Consider the following 20000-nt stretch of genomic DNA (forward strand, 5'->3'; position numbering starts at 1 on the left):
GCTAATCTTGAAGTTAAATTTCGCACCAATGAGAAACCAAGGGAGATACAATTTCTGATAGTTATTGCATGTCTAATGCAAGAATATTCACCAGATTATGAGAGTCAATGCAATAATCCAGCAAAAATTACTCATTTTCGCCCAACGTGGGGCTCGAACCCACGACCCTGAGATTAAGAGTCTCATGCTCTACCGACTGAGCTAGCTGGGCTCCCACTTCAAGATGGTATGCAGACTAATCATTTTTTATGAAGGAAATCCATTCCTGGACAAATTTTGGGAGTTATTGCAAGTCTAATGCAAGATTGATCTCCATATTATGAGAGTCAATGCAATATTCAGGCAAAAATTACTCGTTTTCGCCCAACGTGGGGCTCGAACCCACGACCCTGAGATTAAGAGTCTCATGCTCTACCGACTGAGCTAGCCGGTCTCCCTCCTTAAAACAGTATGCAGACCAATCCCTTTTTGTGAAGAAAATCAAATCCTGGATATTCCTCTACTCTTGTTTTGCAAGGAAGCCTGATTTATACATCCTTCAGAGGACAGAGTGTCAAAAAAATAAGAGAAAATGAAAATGGAAGTTGTGAGAACTTCATTTTGAGATTGCATAAGAATTCAAATTCCTCTCACATGCTAAAGAATACCTGAACCCTTTTGATTAAACCACTTTAGTTGTTATAATGAGACCATATTTGAAAGCCATCTGTGATTTTTCTGTTCTTACTCTGCAATGACCTTGGCAATGACAAGTTAAAAATAAAATGTATGCAAAGTTTATAATGGAGAATGCGGGGATCGATCCCGCTACCTCTCGCATGCTAAGCGAGCGCTTTACTATTTGAGCTAATTCCCCTGTGTGTTTAATCCGCATCACATGAAAAAAGTAACCTTACTGCGTTCCACACTTTATTTGAAGTCCAATTGCCCATAACAGTGTTCAGTTCACTCCTAACTTATGCCTTACCTCCACTTATGGGATGTTTTACATTTCAGGTTGGCCTGTTTACTACTCGAATATGAGTGATATTGCGGTGTGTTCATCTAGACTCATACCCTAGCTAATCTTGAAGTTAAATTTCCCACCAATGAGAAACCAAGGGAGATACCATTTCTGATAGTTATTGCATGTCTAATGCAAGAATATTCACCAGATTATGAGAGTCAATGCAATAATCCAGCAAAAATTACTCATTTTCGCCCAACATGGGGCTCGAACCCACGACCCTGAGATTAAGAGTCTCATGCTCTACCGACTGAGCTAGCCGGGCTCCCACTTCAAGATGGTATGCAGACTAATCATTTTTTATGAAGGAAATCCATTCCTGGACAATTTTTGGGAGTTATTGCAGGTCTAATGCAAGATTAATCTCCATATTATGAGAGTCAATGCAATATTCAGGCAAAAATTACTCGTTTTCGCCCAACGTGGGGCTCGAACCCACGACCATGAGATTAAGAGTCTCGTGCTCTACCGACTGAGCTAGCCGGTCTCCCTCCTTAAGCAGTATGCAGACCAATCCCTTTTTGTGAAGAAAATCAAATCCTGGATATTCCTCTACTCTTGTTTTGCAAGGAAAGCCTGATTTATACATCCTTCAGAGGATAGAGTGTCAAAAAAAATAAGAGAAAATGAAAATGGAAGTTGTGAGAACTTCATTTTGAGATTGCATACGAATTCAAATTCCTCTCACATGCTAAAGAATACCTGAACCCTTTTGATTAAACCACTTTAGTTGTTATAATGAGACCATATTTGAAAGCCATCTGTGATTTTTCTGTTCTTACTCTGCAATGACCATGGGCAATGACAAGTTAAAAATAAAATGTATGCAAATTTTATATTGGAGAATGCGGGCATCGATCCCGCTACCTCTTGCATGCTAAGCGAGCGCTCTACCATTTGAGCTAATTCCCCTGTTTGTTTAATCTGCATAACATGAAAAAAGTAACCTTACTGCCTTCCGCACTTTATTTGAAGTCCAATTGCCCATAACAGTGTTAAGTTCACTCCTAACTTATGCCTTACCTCCACTTATGGGATGTTTTACAGTTCAGGTTGGCCTGTTTACTACTCGAATATGAGTGATATTGCGGTGTGTTCATCTAGACTCATACCCCAGCTAATCTTGAAGTTAAATTTCCCACCAATGAGAAACCAAGGGAGATACCATTTCTGATAGTTATTGCATGTCTAATGCAAGAATATTTACCAGATTATGAGAGTCAATGCAATAATCCAGCAAAAATTACTAATTTTCGCCCAACGTGGGGCTCGAACCCACGACCCTGAGATTAAGAGTCTCATGCTCTACCGACTGAGCTAGCCGGGCTCCCTCCTTAAGACAGTATGCAGACCAATCCCTTTTTGTGAAGAAAATCAAATCCTGGATATTCCTCTACTCTTGTTTTGCATGGAAAGCCAGATTTATACATCCTTCAGAGGACAGAGTGTCAAAAAAAATAAGAGAAAATGAAAATGGAAGTTGTGAGAACTTCATTTTGAGATTGCATAAGAATTCAAATTCCTCTCACATGCTAAAGAATACCTGAACCCTTTTGATTAAACCACTTTAGTTGTTATAATGAGACCATATTTGAAAGCCATCTGTGATTTTTCTGTTCTTACTCTGCAATGACCTTGGCAATGACAAGTTAAAAATAAAATGTATGCAAATTTTATAATGGAGAATGCGGGCATCGATCCCGCTACCTCTCGCATGCTAAGCGAGCGCTCTACCATTTGAGCTAACTCCCCTGTGTGTTTAATCTGCATAACATGAAAAAAGTAACCTTACTGCCTTCCACACTTTATTTGAAGTCCAATTGCCCATAACAGTGTTCAGTTCACTCCTAACTTATGTCTTACCTCCACTTATGGGATGTTTTACAGTTCAGGTTGGCCTGTTTACTACTCGAATATGAGTGATATTGTGGTGTGTTCATCTAGACTCATACCCTACCCAATCTTGAAGTTAAATTTCCCACCAATGAGAAACCAAGGGAGATACCATTTCTGATAGTTATTGCATGTCTAATGCAAGAATATTCACCAGATTATGAGAGTCAATGCAATAATCCAGCAAAAATTACTCATTTTCGCCCAACGTGGGGCTCGAACCCATGACCCTGAGATTAAGAGTCTCATGCTCTACCGACTGAGCTAGCCAGGCTCCCTCCTTAAGACAGTATGCAGACCAATCCCTTTTTGTGAAGAAAATCAAATCCTGGATATTCCTCTACTCTTGTTTTGCATGGAAAGCCAGATTTATACATCCTTCAGAGGACAGAGTGTCAAAAAAAATAAGAGAAAATGAAAATGGAAGTTGTGAGAACTTCATTTTGAGATTGCATAACAATTCAAATTCCTCTCACATGCTAAAGAATATCTGAACCCTTTTGATTAAACCACTTTAGTTGTTATAATGAGACCATATTTGAAAGCCATCTGTGATTTTTCTGTTCTTACTCTGCAATGACCTTGGCAATGACAAGTTAAAAATAAAATGTATGCAAATTTTATAATGGAGAATGCGGGCATCGATCCCGCTACCTCTCGCATGCTAAGCGAGCGCTTTACTATTTGAGCTAATTCCCCTGTGTGTTTAATCTGCATAACATGAAAAAAGTAACCTTACTGCGTTCCACACTTTATTTGAAGTCCAATTGCCCATAACAGTGTTCAGTTCACTCCTAATTTATGCCTTACCTCCACTTATGGGATGTTTTACAGTTCAGGTTGGCCTGTTTACTACTCGAATATGAGTGATATTGCGGTGTGTTCATCTAGACTCATACCCTAGCTAATCTTGAAGTTAAATTTCCCACCAATGAGAAACCAAGGGAGATACAATTTCTGATAGTTATTGCATGTCTAATGCAAGAATATTCACCAGATTATGAGAGTCAATCCAATAATCCAGCAAAAATTACTCATTTTCGCCCAACATGGGGCTCGAACCCACGACCCTGAGATTAAGAGTCTCATGCTCTACCGACTGAGCTAGCCGGGCTCCCACTTCAAGATGGTATGCAGACTAATCATTTTTTATGAAGGAAATCCATTCCTGGACAATTTTTGGGAGTTATTGCAGGTCTAATGCAAGATTAATCTCCATATTATGAGAGTCAATGCAATATTCAGGCAAAAATGACTCGTTTTCGCCCAACGTGGGGCTCGAACCCACGACCCTGAGATTAAGAGTCTCATGCTCTACCGACTGAGCTAGCCGGTCTCCCTCCTTAAGCAGTATGCAGACCAATCCCTTTTTGTGAAGAAAATCAAATCCTGGATATTCCTCTACTCTTGTTTTGCAAGGAAAGCCTGATTTATACACCCTTCAGAGGACAGAGTGTCAAAGAAAATAAGAGAAAATGAAAATGGAAGTTGTGAGAACTTCATTTTGAGATTGCATAAGAATTCAAATTCCTCTCACATGCTAAAGAATACCTGAACCCTTTTGATTAAACCACTTTAGTTGTTATAATGAGACCATATTTGAAAGCCATCTGTGATTTTTCTGTTCTTACTCTGCAATGACCATGGGCAATGACAAGTTAAAAATAAAATGTATGCAAATTTTATATTGGAGAATGCGGGCATCGATCCCGCTACCTCTTGCATGCTAAGCGAGCGCTCTACCATTTGAGCTAATTCCCCTGTGTGTTTAATCTGCATAACATGAAAAAAGTAACCTTACTGCCTTCCGCACTTTATTTGAAGTCCAATTGCCCATAACAGTGTTAAGTTCACTCCTAACTTATGCCTTACCTCCACTTATGGGATGTTTTACAGTTCAGGTTGGCCTGTTTACTACTCGAATATGAGTGATATTGCGGTGTGTTCATCTAGACTCATACCCCAGCTAATCTTGAAGTTAAATTTCCCACCAATGAGAAACCAAGGGAGATACCATTTCTGATAGTTATTGCATGTCTAATGCAAGAATATTTACCAGATTATGAGAGTCAATGCAATAATCCAGCAAAAATTACTAATTTTCGCCCAACGTGGGGCTCGAACCCACGACCCTGAGATTAAGAGTCTCATGCTCTACCGACTGAGCTAGCCGGGCTCCCTCCTTAAGACAGTATGCAGACCAATCCCTTTTTGTGAAGAAAATCAAATCCTGGATATTCCTCTACTCTTGTTTTGCATGGAAAGCCAGATTTATACATCCTTCAGAGGACAGAGTGTCAAAAAAAATAAGAGAAAATGAAAATGGAAGTTGTGAGAACTTCATTTTGAGATTGCATAAGAATTCAAATTCCTCTCACATGCTAAAGAATACCTGAACCCTTTTGATTAAACCACTTTAGTTGTTATAATGAGACCATATTTGAAAGCCATCTGTGATTTTTCTGTTCTTACTCTGCAATGACCTTGGCAATGACAAGTTAAAAATAAAATGTATGCAAATTTTATAATGGAGAATGCGGGCATCGATCCCGCTACCTCTCGCATGCTAAGCGAGCGCTCTACCATTTGAGCTAACTCCCCTGTGTGTTTAATCTGCATAACATGAAAAAAGTAACCTTACTGCCTTCCACACTTTATTTGAAGTCCAAATGCCCATAACAGTGTTCAGTTCACTCCTAACTTATGCCTTACCTCCACTTATGGGATGTTTTACAGTTCAGGTTGGCCTGTTTACTACTCGAATATGAGTGATATTGTGGTGTGTTCATCTAGACTCATACCCTACCTAATCTTGAAGTTAAATTTCCCACCAATGAGAAACCAAGGGAGATACCATTTTTGATAGTTATTGCATGTCTAATGCAAGAATAATCACCAGATTATGAGAGTCCAGCAAAAATTACTCATTTTCGCCCAACGTGGGGCTCGAACCCACGACCCTGAGATTAAGAGTCTCATGCTCTACCGACTGAGCTAGCCGGGCTCCCACTTCAAGATGGTATGCAGACTAATCATTTTTTATGAAGGAAATCCATTCCTGGACAATTTTTGGGAGTTATTGCAGGTCTAATGCAAGATTAATCTCCATATTATGAGAGTCAATGCAATATTCAGGCAAAAATTACTCGTTTTCGCCCAACGTGGGGCTCGAACCCACGACCATGAGATTAAGAGTCTCATGCTCTACCGACTGAGCTAGCCGGTCTCCCTCCTTAAGCAGTATGCAGACCAATCCCTTTTTGTGAAGAAAATCAAATCCTGGATATTCCTCTACTCTTGTTTTGCAAGGAAAGCCTGATTTATACATCCTTCAGAGGATAGAGTGTCAAAAAAAATAAGAGAAAATGAAAATGGAAGTTGTGAGAACTTCATTTTGAGATTGCATAAGAATTCAAATTCCTCTCACATGCTAAAGAATACCTGAACCCTTTTGATTAAACCACTTTAGTTGTTATAATGAGACCATATTTGAAAGCCATCTGTGATTTTTCTGTTCTTACTCTGCAATGACCATGGGCAATGACAAGTTAAAAATAAAATGTATGCAAATTTTATATTGGAGAATGCGGGCATCGATCCCGCTACCTCTTGCATGCTAAGCGAGCGCTCTACCATTTGAGCTAATTCCCCTGTGTGTTTAATCTGCATAACATGAAAAAAGTAACCTTACTGCCTTCCGCACTTTATTTGAAGTCCAATTGCCCATAACAGTGTTAAGTTCACTCCTAACTTATGCCTTACCTCCACTTATGGGATGTTTTACAGTTCAGGTTGGCCTGTTTACTACTCGAATATGAGTGATATTGCGGTGTGTTCATCTAGACTCATACCCCAGCTAATCTTGAAGTTAAATTTCCCACCAATGAGAAACCAAGGGAGATACCATTTCTGATAGTTATTGCATGTCTAATGCAAGAATATTTACCAGATTATGAGAGTCAATGCAATAATCCAGCAAAAATTACTAATTTTCGCCCAACGTGGGGCTCGAACCCACGACCCTGAGATTAAGAGTCTCATGCTCTACCGACTGAGCTAGCCGGGCTCCCTCCTTAAGACAGTATGCAGACCAATCCCTTTTTGTGAAGAAAATCAAATCCTGGATATTCCTCTACTCTTGTTTTGCATGGAAAGCCAGATTTATACATCCTTCAGAGGACAGAGTGTCAAAAAAAATAAGAGAAAATGAAAATGGAAGTTGTGAGAACTTCATTTTGAGATTGCATAAGAATTCAAATTCCTCTCACATGCTAAAGAATACCTGAACCCTTTGATTAAACCACTTTAGTTGTTATAATGAGACCATATTTGAAAGCCATCTGTGATTTTTCTGTTCTTACTCTGCAATGACCTTGGCAATGACAAGTTAAAAATAAAATGTATGCAAATTTTATAATGGAGAATGCGGGCATCGATCCCGCTACCTCTCGCATGCTAAGCGAGCGCTCTACCATTTGAGCTAACTCCCCTGTGTGTTTAATCTGCATAACATGAAAAAAGTAACCTTACTGCCTTCCACACTTTATTTGAAGTCCAATTGCCCATAACAGTGTTCAGTTCACTCCTAACTTATGTCTTACCTCCACTTATGGGATGTTTTACAGTTCAGGTTGGCCTGTTTACTACTCGAATATGAGTGATATTGTGGTGTGTTCATCTAGACTCATACCCTACCCAATCTTGAAGTTAAATTTCCCACCAATGAGAAACCAAGGGAGATACCATTTCTGATAGTTATTGCATGTCTAATGCAAGAATATTCACCAGATTATGAGAGTCAATGCAATAATCCAGCAAAAATTACTCATTTTCGCCCAACGTGGGGCTCGAACCCATGACCCTGAGATTAAGAGTCTCATGCTCTACCGACTGAGCTAGCCAGGCTCCCTCCTTAAGACAGTATGCAGACCAATCCCTTTTTGTGAAGAAAATCAAATCCTGGATATTCCTCTACTCTTGTTTTGCATGGAAAGCCAGATTTATACATCCTTCAGAGGACAGAGTGTCAAAAAAAATAAGAGAAAATGAAAATGGAAGTTGTGAGAACTTCATTTTGAGATTGCATAACAATTCAAATTCCTCTCACATGCTAAAGAATACCTGAACCCTTTTGATTAAACCACTTTAGTTGTTATAATGAGACCATATTTGAAAGCCATCTGTGATTTTTCTGTTCTTACTCTTCAATGACCTTGGCAATGACAAGTTAAAAATAAAATGTATGCAAATTTTATAATGGAGAATGCGGGCATCGATCCCGCTACCTCTCGCATGCTAAGCGAGCGCTTTACTATTTGAGCTAATTCCCCTGTGTGTTTAATCTGCATAACATGAAAAAAGTAACCTTACTGCGTTCCACACTTTATTTGAAGTCCAATTGCCCATAACAGTGTTCAGTTCACTCCTAATTTATGCCTTACCTCCACTTATGGGATGTTTTACAGTTCAGGTTGGCCTGTTTACTACTCGAATATGAGTGATATTGCGGTGTGTTCATCTAGACTCATACCCTAGCTAATCTTGAAGTTAAATTTCCCACCAATGAGAAACCAAGGGAGATACAATTTCTGATAGTTATTGCATGTCTAATGCAAGAATATTCACCAGATTATGAGAGTCAATCCAATAATCCAGCAAAAATTACTCATTTTCGCCCAACATGGGGCTCGAACCCACGACCCTGAGATTAAGAGTCTCATGCTCTACCGACTGAGCTAGCCGGGCTCCCACTTCAAGATGGTATGCAGACTAATCATTTTTTATGAAGGAAATCCATTCCTGGACAATTTTTGGGAGTTATTGCAGGTCTAATGCAAGATTAATCTCCATATTATGAGAGTCAATGCAATATTCAGGCAAAAATGACTCGTTTTCGCCCAACGTGGGGCTCGAACCCACGACCCTGAGATTAAGAGTCTCATGCTCTACCGACTGAGCTAGCCGGTCTCCCTCCTTAAGCAGTATGCAGACCAATCCCTTTTTGTGAAGAAAATCAAATCCTGGATATTCCTCTACTCTTGTTTTGCAAGGAAAGCCTGATTTATACATCCTTCAGAGGACAGAGTGTCAAAGAAAATAAGAGAAAATGAAAATGGAAGTTGTGAGAACTTCATTTTGAGATTGCATAAGAATTCAAATTCCTCTCACATGCTAAAGAATACCTGAACCCTTTTGATTAAACCACTTTAGTTGTTATAATGAGACCATATTTGAAAGCCATCTGTGATTTTTCTGTTCTTACTCTGCAATGACCATGGGCAATGACAAGTTAAAAATAAAATGTATGCAAATTTTATATTGGAGAATGCGGGCATCGATCCCGCTACCTCTTGCATGCTAAGCGAGCGCTCTACCATTTGAGCTAATTCCCCTGTGTGTTTAATCTGCATAACATGAAAAAAGTAACCTTACTGCCTTCCGCACTTTATTTGAAGTCCAATTGCCCATAACAGTGTTAAGTTCACTCCTAACTTATGCCTTACCTCCACTTATGGGATGTTTTACAGTTCAGGTTGGCCTGTTTACTACTCGAATATGAGTGATATTGCGGTGTGTTCATCTAGACTCATACCCCAGCTAATCTTGAAGTTAAATTTCCCACCAATGAGAAACCAAGGGAGATACCATTTCTGATAGTTATTGCATGTCTAATGCAAGAATATTTACCAGATTATGAGAGTCAATGCAATAATCCAGCAAAAATTACTAATTTTCGCCCAACGTGGGGCTCGAACCCACGACCCTGAGATTAAGAGTCTCATGCTCTACCGACTGAGCTAGCCGGGCTCCCTCCTTAAGAAAGTATGCAGACCAATCCCTTTTTGTGAAGAAAATCAAATCCTGGATATTCCTCTACTCTTGTTTTGCATGGAAAGCCAGATTTATACATCCTTCAGAGGACAGAGTGTCAAAAAAAATAAGAGAAAATGAAAATGGAAGTTGTGTGAACTTCATTTTGAGATTGCATAAGAATTCAAATTCCTCTCACATGCTAAAGAATACCTGAACCCTTTTGATTAAACCACTTTAGTTGTTATAATGAGACCATATTTGAAAGCCATCTGTGATTTTTCTGTTCTTACTCTGCAATGACCTTGGCAATGACAAGTTAAAAATAAAATGTATGCAAATTTTATAATGGAGAATGCAGGCATCGATCCCGCTACCTCTTGCATGCTAAGCGAGCGCTCTACCATTTGAGCTAACTCCCCTGTGTGTTTAATCTGCATAACATGAAAAAAGTAACCTTACTGCCTTCCACACTTTATTTGAAGTCCAATTGCCCATAACAGTGTTCAGTTCACTCCTAACTTATGCCTTACCTCCACTTATGGGATGTTTTACAGTTCAGGTTGGCCTGTTTACTACTCGAATATGAGTGATATTGTGGTGTGTTCATCTAGACTCATACCCTACCTAATCTTGAAGTTAAATTTCCCACCAATGAGAAACCAAGGGAGATACCATTTTTGATAGTTATTGCATGTCTAATGCAAGAATAATCACCAGATTATGAGAGTCCAGCAAAAATTACTCATTTTCGCCCAACGTTGGGCTCGAACCCACGACCCTGAGATTAAGAGTCTCATGCTCTACCGACTGAGCTAGCCGGGCTCCCACTTCAAGATGGTATGCAGACTAATCATTTTTTATGAAGGAAATCCATTCCTGGACAATTTTTGGGAGTTATTGCAGGTCTAATGCAAGATTAATCTCCATATTATGAGAGTCAATGCAATATTCAGGCAAAAATTACTCATTTTCGCCCAACGTGGGGCTCGAACCCACGACCCTGAGATTAAGAGTCTCATGCTCTACCGACTGAGCTAGCCGGGCTCCCTCCTTAAGAAAGTATGCAGACCAATCCCTTTTTGTGAAGAAAATCAAATCCTGGATATTCCTCTACTCTTGTTTTGCATGGAAAGCCAGATTTATACATCCTTCAGAGGACAGAGTGTCAAAAAAATATAAGAGAAAATGAAAATGGAAGTTGTGAGAACTTCATTTTGAGATTGCATAAGAATTCAAATTCCTCTCACATGCTAAAGAATACCTGAACCCTTTTGATTAAACCACTTTAGTTGTTATAATGAGACCATATTTGAAAGCCATCTGTGATTTTTCTGTTCTTACTCTGCAATGACCTTGGCAATGACAAGTTAACAATAAAATGTATGCAAATTTTATAATGGAGAATGCGGGCATCGATCCCGCTACCTCTCGCATGCTAAGCGAGCGCTTTACTATTTGAGCGAATTCCCCTGTGTGTTTAATCTGCATAACATGAAAAAAGTAACCTTACTGCGTTCCACACTTTATTTGAAGTCCACTTGCCCATAACAGTGTTCAGTTCACTCCTAACTTATGCCTTACCTCCACTTATGGGATGTTTTACAGTTCAGGTTGGCCTGTTTACTACTCGAATATGAGTGATATTGCGGTGTGTTCATCTAGACTCATACCCTAGCTAATCTTGAAGTTAAATTTCGCACCAATGAGAAACCAAGGGAGATACAATTTCTGATAGTTATTGCATGTCTAATGCAAGAATATTCACCAGATTATGAGAGTCAATGCAATAATCCAGCAAAAATTACTCATTTTCGCCCAACGTGGGGCTCGAACCCACGACCCTGAGATTAAGAGTCTCATGCTCTACCGACTGAGCTAGCTGGGCTCCCACTTCAAGATGGTATGCAGACTAATCATTTTTTATGAAGGAAATCCATTCCTGGACAAATTTTGGGAGTTATTGCAAGTCTAATGCAAGATTGATCTCCATATTATGAGAGTCAATGCAATATTCAGGCAAAAATTACTCGTTTTCGCCCAACGTGGGGCTCGAACCCACGACCCTGAGATTAAGAGTCTCATGCTCTACCGACTGAGCTAGCCGGTCTCCCTCCTTAAAACAGTATGCAGACCAATCCCTTTTTGTGAAGAAAATCAAATCCTGGATATTCCTCTACTCTTGTTTTGCAAGGAAGCCTGATTTATACATCCTTCAGAGGACAGAGTGTCAAAAAAATAAGAGAAAATGAAAATGGAAGTTGTGAGAACTTCATTTTGAGATTGCATAAGAATTCAAATTCCTCTCACATGCTAAAGAATACCTGAACCCTTTTGATTAAACCACTTTAGTTGTTATAATGAGACCATATTTGAAAGCCATCTGTGATTTTTCTGTTCTTACTCTGCAATGACCTTGGCAATGACAAGTTAAAAATAAAATGTATGCAAAGTTTATAATGGAGAATGCGGGGATCGATCCCGCTACCTCTCGCATGCTAAGCGAGCGCTTTACTATTTGAGCTAATTCCCCTGTGTGTTTAATCCGCATCACATGAAAAAAGTAACCTTACTGCGTTCCACACTTTATTTGAAGTCCAATTGCCCATAACAGTGTTCAGTTCACTCCTAACTTATGCCTTACCTCCACTTATGGGATGTTTTACATTTCAGGTTGGCCTGTTTACTACTCGAATATGAGTGATATTGCGGTGTGTTCATCTAGACTCATACCCTAGCTAATCTTGAAGTTAAATTTCCCACCAATGAGAAACCAAGGGAGATACCATTTCTGATAGTTATTGCATGTCTAATGCAAGAATATTCACCAGATTATGAGAGTCAATGCAATAATCCAGCAAAAATTACTCATTTTCGCCCAACATGGGGCTCGAACCCACGACCCTGAGATTAAGAGTCTCATGCTCTACCGACTGAGCTAGCCGGGCTCCCACTTCAAGATGGTATGCAGACTAATCATTTTTTATGAAGGAAATCCATTCCTGGACAATTTTTGGGAGTTATTGCAGGTCTAATGCAAGATTAATCTCCATATTATGAGAGTCAATGCAATATTCAGGCAAAAATTACTCGTTTTCGCCCAACGTGGGGCTCGAACCCACGACCATGAGATTAAGAGTCTCGTGCTCTACCGACTGAGCTAGCCGGTCTCCCTCCTTAAGCAGTATGCAGACCAATCCCTTTTTGTGAAGAAAATCAAATCCTGGATATTCCTCTACTCTTGTTTTGCAAGGAAAGCCTGATTTATACATCCTTCAGAGGATAGAGTGTCAAAAAAAATAAGAGAAAATGAAAATGGAAGTTGTGAGAACTTCATTTTGAGATTGCATACGAATTCAAATTCCTCTCACATGCTAAAGAATACCTGAACCCTTTTGATTAAACCACTTTAGTTGTTATAATGAGACCATATTTGAAAGCCATCTGTGATTTTTCTGTTCTTACTCTGCAATGACCATGGGCAATGACAAGTTAAAAATAAAATGTATGCAAATTTTATATTGGAGAATGCGGGCATCGATCCCGCTACCTCTTGCATGCTAAGCGAGCGCTCTACCATTTGAGCTAATTCCCCTGTTTGTTTAATCTGCATAACATGAAAAAAGTAACCTTACTGCCTTCCGCACTTTATTTGAAGTCCAATTGCCCATAACAGTGTTAAGTTCACTCCTAACTTATGCCTTACCTCCACTTATGGGATGTTTTACAGTTCAGGTTGGCCTGTTTACTACTCGAATATGAGTGATATTGCGGTGTGTTCATCTAGACTCATACCCCAGCTAATCTTGAAGTTAAATTTCCCACCAATGAGAAACCAAGGGAGATACCATTTCTGATAGTTATTGCATGTCTAATGCAAGAATATTTACCAGATTATGAGAGTCAATGCAATAATCCAGCAAAAATTACTAATTTTCGCCCAACGTGGGGCTCGAACCCACGACCCTGAGATTAAGAGTCTCATGCTCTACCGACTGAGCTAGCCGGGCTCCCTCCTTAAGAAAGTATGCAGACCAATCCCTTTTTGTGAAGAAAATCAAATCCTGGATATTCCTCTACTCTTGTTTTGCATGGAAAGCCAGATTTATACATCCTTCAGAGGACAGAGTGTCAAAAAAAATAAGAGAAAATGAAAATGGAAGTTGTGTGAACTTCATTTTGAGATTGCATAAGAATTCAAATTCCTCTCACATGCTAAAGAATACCTGAACCCTTTTGATTAAACCACTTTAGTTGTTATAATGAGACCATATTTGAAAGCCATCTGTGATTTTTCTGTTCTTACTCTGCAATGACCTTGGCAATGACAAGTTAAAAATAAAATGTATGCAAATTTTATAATGGAGAATGCAGGCATCGATCCCGCTACCTCTTGCATGCTAGGCGAGCGCTCTACCATTTGAGCTAACTCCCCTGTGTGTTTAATCTGCATAACATGAAAAAAGTAACCTTACTGCCTTCCACACTTTATTTGAAGTCCAATTGCCCATAACAGTGTTCAGTTCACTCCTAACTTATGCCTTACCTCCACTTATGGGATGTTTTACAGTTCAGGTTGGCCTGTTTACTACTCGAATATGAGTGATATTGTGGTGTGTTCATCTAGACTCATACCCTACCTAATCTTGAAGTTAAATTTCCCACCAATGAGAAACCAAGGGAGATACCATTTTTGATAGTTATTGCATGTCTAATGCAAGAATAATCACCAGATTATGAGAGTCCAGCAAAAATTACTCATTTTCGCCCAACGTTGGGCTCGAACCCACGACCCTGAGATTAAGAGTCTCATGCTCTACCGACTGAGCTAGCCGGGCTCCCACTTCAAGATGGTATGCAGACTAATCATTTTTTATGAAGGAAATCCATTCCTGGACAATTTTTGGGAGTTATTGCAGGTCTAATGCAAGATTAATCTCCATATTATGAGAGTCAATGCAATATTCAGGCAAAAATTACTCATTTTCGCCCAACGTGGGGCTCGAACCCACGACCCTGAGATTAAGAGTCTCATGCTCTACCGACTGAGCTAGCCGGGCTCCCTCCTTAAGAAAGTATGCAGACCAATCCCTTTTTGTGAAGAAAATCAAATCCTGGATATTCCTCTACTCTTGTTTTGCATGGAAAGCCAGATTTATACATCCTTCAGAGGACAGAGTGTCAAAAAAATATAAGAGAAAATGAAAATGGAAGTTGTGAGAACTTCATTTTGAGATTGCATAAGAATTCAAATTCCTCTCACATGCTAAAGAATACCTGAACCCTTTTGATTAAACCACTTTAGTTGTTATAATGAGACCATATTTGAAAGCCATCTGTGATTTTTCTGTTCTTACTCTGCAATGACCTTGGCAATGACAAGTTAACAATAAAATGTATGCAAATTTTATAATGGAGAATGCGGGCATCGATCCCGCTACCTCTCGCATGCTAAGCGAGCGCTTTACTATTTGAGCGAATTCCCCTGTGTGTTTAATCTGCATAACATGAAAAAAGTAACCTTACTGCGTTCCACACTTTATTTGAAGTCCACTTGCCCATAACAGTGTTCAGTTCACTCCTAACTTATGCCTTACCTCCACTTATGGGATGTTTTACAGTTCAGGTTGGCCTGTTTACTACTCGAATATGAGTGATATTGCGGTGTGTTCATCTAGACTCATACCCTAGCTAATCTTGAAGTTAAATTTCGCACCAATGAGAAACCAAGGGAGATACAATTTCTGATAGTTATTGCATGTCTAATGCAAGAATATTCACCAGATTATGAGAGTCAATGCAATAATCCAGCAAAAATTACTCATTTTCGCCCAACGTGGGGCTCGAACCCACGACCCTGAGATTAAGAGTCTCATGCTCTACCGACTGAGCTAGCTGGGCTCCCACTTCAAGATGGTATGCAGACTAATCATTTTTTATGAAGGAAATCCATTCCTGGACAAATTTTGGGAGTTATTGCAAGTCTAATGCAAGATTGATCTCCATATTATGAGAGTCAATGCAATATTCAGGCAAAAATTACTCGTTTTCGCCCAACGTGGGGCTCGAACCCACGACCCTGAGATTAAGAGTCTCATGCTCTACCGACTGAGCTAGCCGGTCTCCCTCCTTAAAACAGTATGCAGACCAATCCCTTTTTGTGAAGAAAATCAAATCCTGGATATTCCTCTACTCTTGTTTTGCAAGGAAGCCTGATTTATACATCCTTCAGAGGACAGAGTGTCAAAAAAATAAGAGAAAATGAAAATGGAAGTTGTGAGAACTTCATTTTGAGATTGCATAAGAATTCAAATTCCTCTCACATGCTAAAGAATACCTGAACCCTTTTGATTAAACCACTTTAGTTGTTATAATGAGACCATATTTGAAAGCCATCTGTGATTTTTCTGTTCTTACTCTGCAATGACCTTGGCAATGACAAGTTAAAAATAAAATGTATGCAAAGTTTATAATGGAGAATGCGGGGATCGATCCCGCTACCTCTCGCATGCTAAGCGAGCGCTTTACTATTTGAGCTAATTCCCCTGTGTGTTTAATCCGCATCACATGAAAAAAGTAACCTTACTGCGTTCCACACTTTATTTGAAGTCCAATTGCCCATAACAGTGTTCAGTTCACTCCTAACTTATGCCTTACCTCCACTTATGGGATGTTTTACATTTCAGGTTGGCCTGTTTACTACTCGAATATGAGTGATATTGCGGTGTGTTCATCTAGACTCATACCCTAGCTAATCTTGAAGTTAAATTTCCCACCAATGAGAAACCAAGGGAGATACCATTTCTGATAGTTATTGCATGTCTAATGCAAGAATATTCACCAGATTATGAGAGTCAATGCAATAATCCAGCAAAAATTACTCATTTTCGCCCAACATGGGGCTCGAACCCACGACCCTGAGATTAAGAGTCTCATGCTCTACCGACTGAGCTAGCCGGGCTCCCACTTCAAGATGGTATGCAGACTAATCATTTTTTATGAAGGAAATCCATTCCTGGACAATTTTTGGGAGTTATTGCAGGTCTAATGCAAGATTAATCTCCATATTATGAGAGTCAATGCAATATTCAGGCAAAAATTACTCGTTTTCGCCCAACGTGGGGCTCGAACCCACGACCATGAGATTAAGAGTCTCGTGCTCTACCGACTGAGCTAGCCGGTCTCCCTCCTTAAGCAGTATGCAGACCAATCCCTTTTTGTGAAGAAAATCAAATCCTGGATATTCCTCTACTCTTGTTTTGCAAGGAAAGCCTGATTTATACATCCTTCAGAGGATAGAGTGTCAAAAAAAATAAGAGAAAATGAAAATGGAAGTTGTGAGAACTTCATTTTGAGATTGCATACGAATTCAAATTCCTCTCACATGCTAAAGAATACCTGAACCCTTTTGATTAAACCACTTTAGTTGTTATAATGAGACCATATTTGAAAGCCATCTGTGATTTTTCTGTTCTTACTCTGCAATGACCATGGGCAATGACAAGTTAAAAATAAAATGTATGCAAATTTTATATTGGAGAATGCGGGCATCGATCCCGCTACCTCTTGCATGCTAAGCGAGCGCTCTACCATTTGAGCTAATTCCCCTGTTTGTTTAATCTGCATAACATGAAAAAAGTAACCTTACTGCCTTCCGCACTTTATTTGAAGTCCAATTGCCCATAACAGTGTTAAGTTCACTCCTAACTTATGCCTTACCTCCACTTATGGGATGTTTTACAGTTCAGGTTGGCCTGTTTACTACTCGAATATGAGTGATATTGCGGTGTGTTCATCTAGACTCATACCCCAGCTAATCTTGAAGTTAAATTTCCCACCAATGAGAAACCAAGGGAGATACCATTTCTGATAGTTATTGCATGTCTAATGCAAGAATATTTACCAGATTATGAGAGTCAATGCAATAATCCAGCAAAAATTACTAATTTTCGCCCAACGTGGGGCTCGAACCCACGACCCTGAGATTAAGAGTCTCATGCTCTACCGACTGAGCTAGCCGGGCTCCCTCCTTAAGACAGTATGCAGACCAATCCCTTTTTGTGAAGAAAATCAAATCCTGGATATTCCTCTACTCTTGTTTTGCATGGAAAGCCAGATTTATACATCCTTCAGAGGACAGAGTGTCAAAAAAAATAAGAGAAAATGAAAATGGAAGTTGTGAGAACTTCATTTTGAGATTGCATAAGAATTCAAATTCCTCTCACATGCTAAAGAATACCTGAACCCTTTTGATTAAACCACTTTAGTTGTTATAATGAGACCATATTTGAAAGCCATCTGTGATTTTTCTGTTCTTACTCTGCAATGACCTTGGCAATGACAAGTTAAAAATAAAATGTATGCAAATTTTATAATGGAGAATGCGGGCATCGATCCCGCTACCTCTCGCATGCTAAGCGAGCGCTCTACCATTTGAGCTAACTCCCCTGTGTGTTTAATCTGCATAACATGAAAAAAGTAACCTTACTGCCTTCCACACTTTATTTGAAGTCCAATTGCCCATAACAGTGTTCAGTTCACTCCTAACTTATGTCTTACCTCCACTTATGGGATGTTTTACAGTTCAGGTTGGCCTGTTTACTACTCGAATATGAGTGATATTGTGGTGTGTTCATCTAGACTCATACCCTACCCAATCTTGAAGTTAAATTTCCCACCAATGAGAAACCAAGGGAGATACCATTTCTGATAGTTATTGCATGTCTAATGCAAGAATATTCACCAGATTATGAGAGTCAATGCAATAATCCAGCAAAAATTACTCATTTTCGCCCAACGTGGGGCTCGAACCCATGACCCTGAGATTAAGAGTCTCATGCTCTACCGACTGAGCTAGCCAGGCTCCCTCCTTAAGACAGTATGCAGACCAATCCCTTTTTGTGAAGAAAATCAAATCCTGGATATTCCTCTACTCTTGTTTTGCATGGAAAGCCAGATTTATACATCCTTCAGAGGACAGAGTGTCAAAAAAAATAAGAGAAAATGAAAATGGAAGTTGTGAGAACTTCATTTTGAGATTGCATAACAATTCAAATTCCTCTCACATGCTAAAGAATATCTGAACCCTTTTGATTAAACCACTTTAGTTGTTATAATGAGACCATATTTGAAAGCCATCTGTGATTTTTCTGTTCTTACTCTGCAATGACCTTGGCAATGACAAGTTAAAAATAAAATGTATGCAAATTTTATAATGGAGAATGCGGGCATCGATCCCGCTACCTCTCGCATGCTAAGCGAGCGCTTTACTATTTGAGCTAATTCCCCTGTGTGTTTAATCTGCATAACATGAAAAAAGTAACCTTACTGCGTTCCACACTTTATTTGAAGTCCAATTGCCCATAACAGTGTTCAGTTCACTCCTAATTTATGCCTTACCTCCACTTATGGGATGTTTTACAGTTCAGGTTGGCCTGTTTACTACTCGAATATGAGTGATATTGCGGTGTGTTCATCTAGACTCATACCCTAGCTAATCTTGAAGTTAAATTTCCCACCAATGAGAAACCAAGGGAGATACAATTTCTGATAGTTATTGCATGTCTAATGCAAGAATATTCACCAGATTATGAGAGTCAATCCAATAATCCAGCAAAAATTACTCATTTTCGCCCAACATGGGGCTCGAACCCACGACCCTGAGATTAAGAGTCTCATGCTCTACCGACTGAGCTAGCCGGGTTCCCACTTCAAGATGGTATGCAGACTAATCATTTTTTATGAAGGAAATCCATTCCTGGACAATTTTTGGGAGTTATTGCAGGTCTAATGCAAGATTAATCTCCATATTATGAGAGTCAATGCAATATTCAGGCAAAAATGACTCGTTTTCGCCCAACGTGGGGCTCGAACCCACGACCCTGAGATTAAGAGTCTCATGCTCTACCGACTGAGCTAGCCGGTCTCCCTCCTTAAGCAGTATGCAGACCAATCCCTTTTTGTGAAGAAAATCAAATCCTGGATATTCCTCTACTCTTGTTTTGCAAGGAAAGCCTGATTTATACACCCTTCAGAGGACAGAGTGTCAAAGAAAATAAGAGAAAATGAAAATGGAAGTTGTGAGAACTTCATTTTGAGATTGCATAAGAATTCAAATTCCTCTCACATGCTAAAGAATACCTGAACCCTTTTGATTAAACCACTTTAGTTGTTATAATGAGACCATATTTGAAAGCCATCTGTGATTTTTCTGTTCTTACTCTGCAATGACCATGGGCAATGACAAGTTAAAAATAAAATGTATGCAAATTTTATATTGGAGAATGCGGGC

The 20000-nt window shown here is 39.4% G+C and overlaps 7 non-coding genes across 7 annotated transcripts; all 7 read right to left on the reverse strand.

Annotated features, from left to right (window-relative positions):
- Positions 1 to 138: 138 nt before the first annotated feature.
- On the reverse strand, positions 139 to 211 carry TRNAK-CUU (transfer RNA lysine (anticodon CUU)). Its single transcript has one exon. It is a non-coding gene; the product is annotated as a tRNA-Lys (tRNA).
- A 2474-nt stretch (positions 212 to 2685) lies between these two features.
- On the reverse strand, positions 2686 to 2758 carry TRNAA-AGC (transfer RNA alanine (anticodon AGC)). Its single transcript has one exon. It is a non-coding gene; the product is annotated as a tRNA-Ala (tRNA).
- Positions 2759 to 5427: 2669 nt separating this feature from the next.
- TRNAA-AGC (transfer RNA alanine (anticodon AGC)) lies at positions 5428 to 5500 on the reverse strand. Its single transcript has one exon. It is a non-coding gene; the product is annotated as a tRNA-Ala (tRNA).
- A 1816-nt stretch (positions 5501 to 7316) lies between these two features.
- On the reverse strand, positions 7317 to 7389 carry TRNAA-AGC (transfer RNA alanine (anticodon AGC)). Its single transcript has one exon. It is a non-coding gene; the product is annotated as a tRNA-Ala (tRNA).
- Positions 7390 to 11524: 4135 nt separating this feature from the next.
- On the reverse strand, positions 11525 to 11597 carry TRNAK-CUU (transfer RNA lysine (anticodon CUU)). Its single transcript has one exon. It is a non-coding gene; the product is annotated as a tRNA-Lys (tRNA).
- A 3940-nt stretch (positions 11598 to 15537) lies between these two features.
- On the reverse strand, positions 15538 to 15610 carry TRNAK-CUU (transfer RNA lysine (anticodon CUU)). Its single transcript has one exon. It is a non-coding gene; the product is annotated as a tRNA-Lys (tRNA).
- Positions 15611 to 18084: 2474 nt separating this feature from the next.
- Positions 18085 to 18157, reverse strand: TRNAA-AGC (transfer RNA alanine (anticodon AGC)). Its single transcript has one exon. It is a non-coding gene; the product is annotated as a tRNA-Ala (tRNA).
- Positions 18158 to 20000: the final 1843 nt, after the last annotated feature.

Source organism: Lissotriton vulgaris, chromosome 1_1 (genome assembly GCF_964263255.1).
Source record: "Lissotriton vulgaris chromosome 1_1, aLisVul1.2, whole genome shotgun sequence".
Classification (NCBI taxonomy): domain Eukaryota; kingdom Metazoa; phylum Chordata; class Amphibia; order Caudata; family Salamandridae; genus Lissotriton; species Lissotriton vulgaris.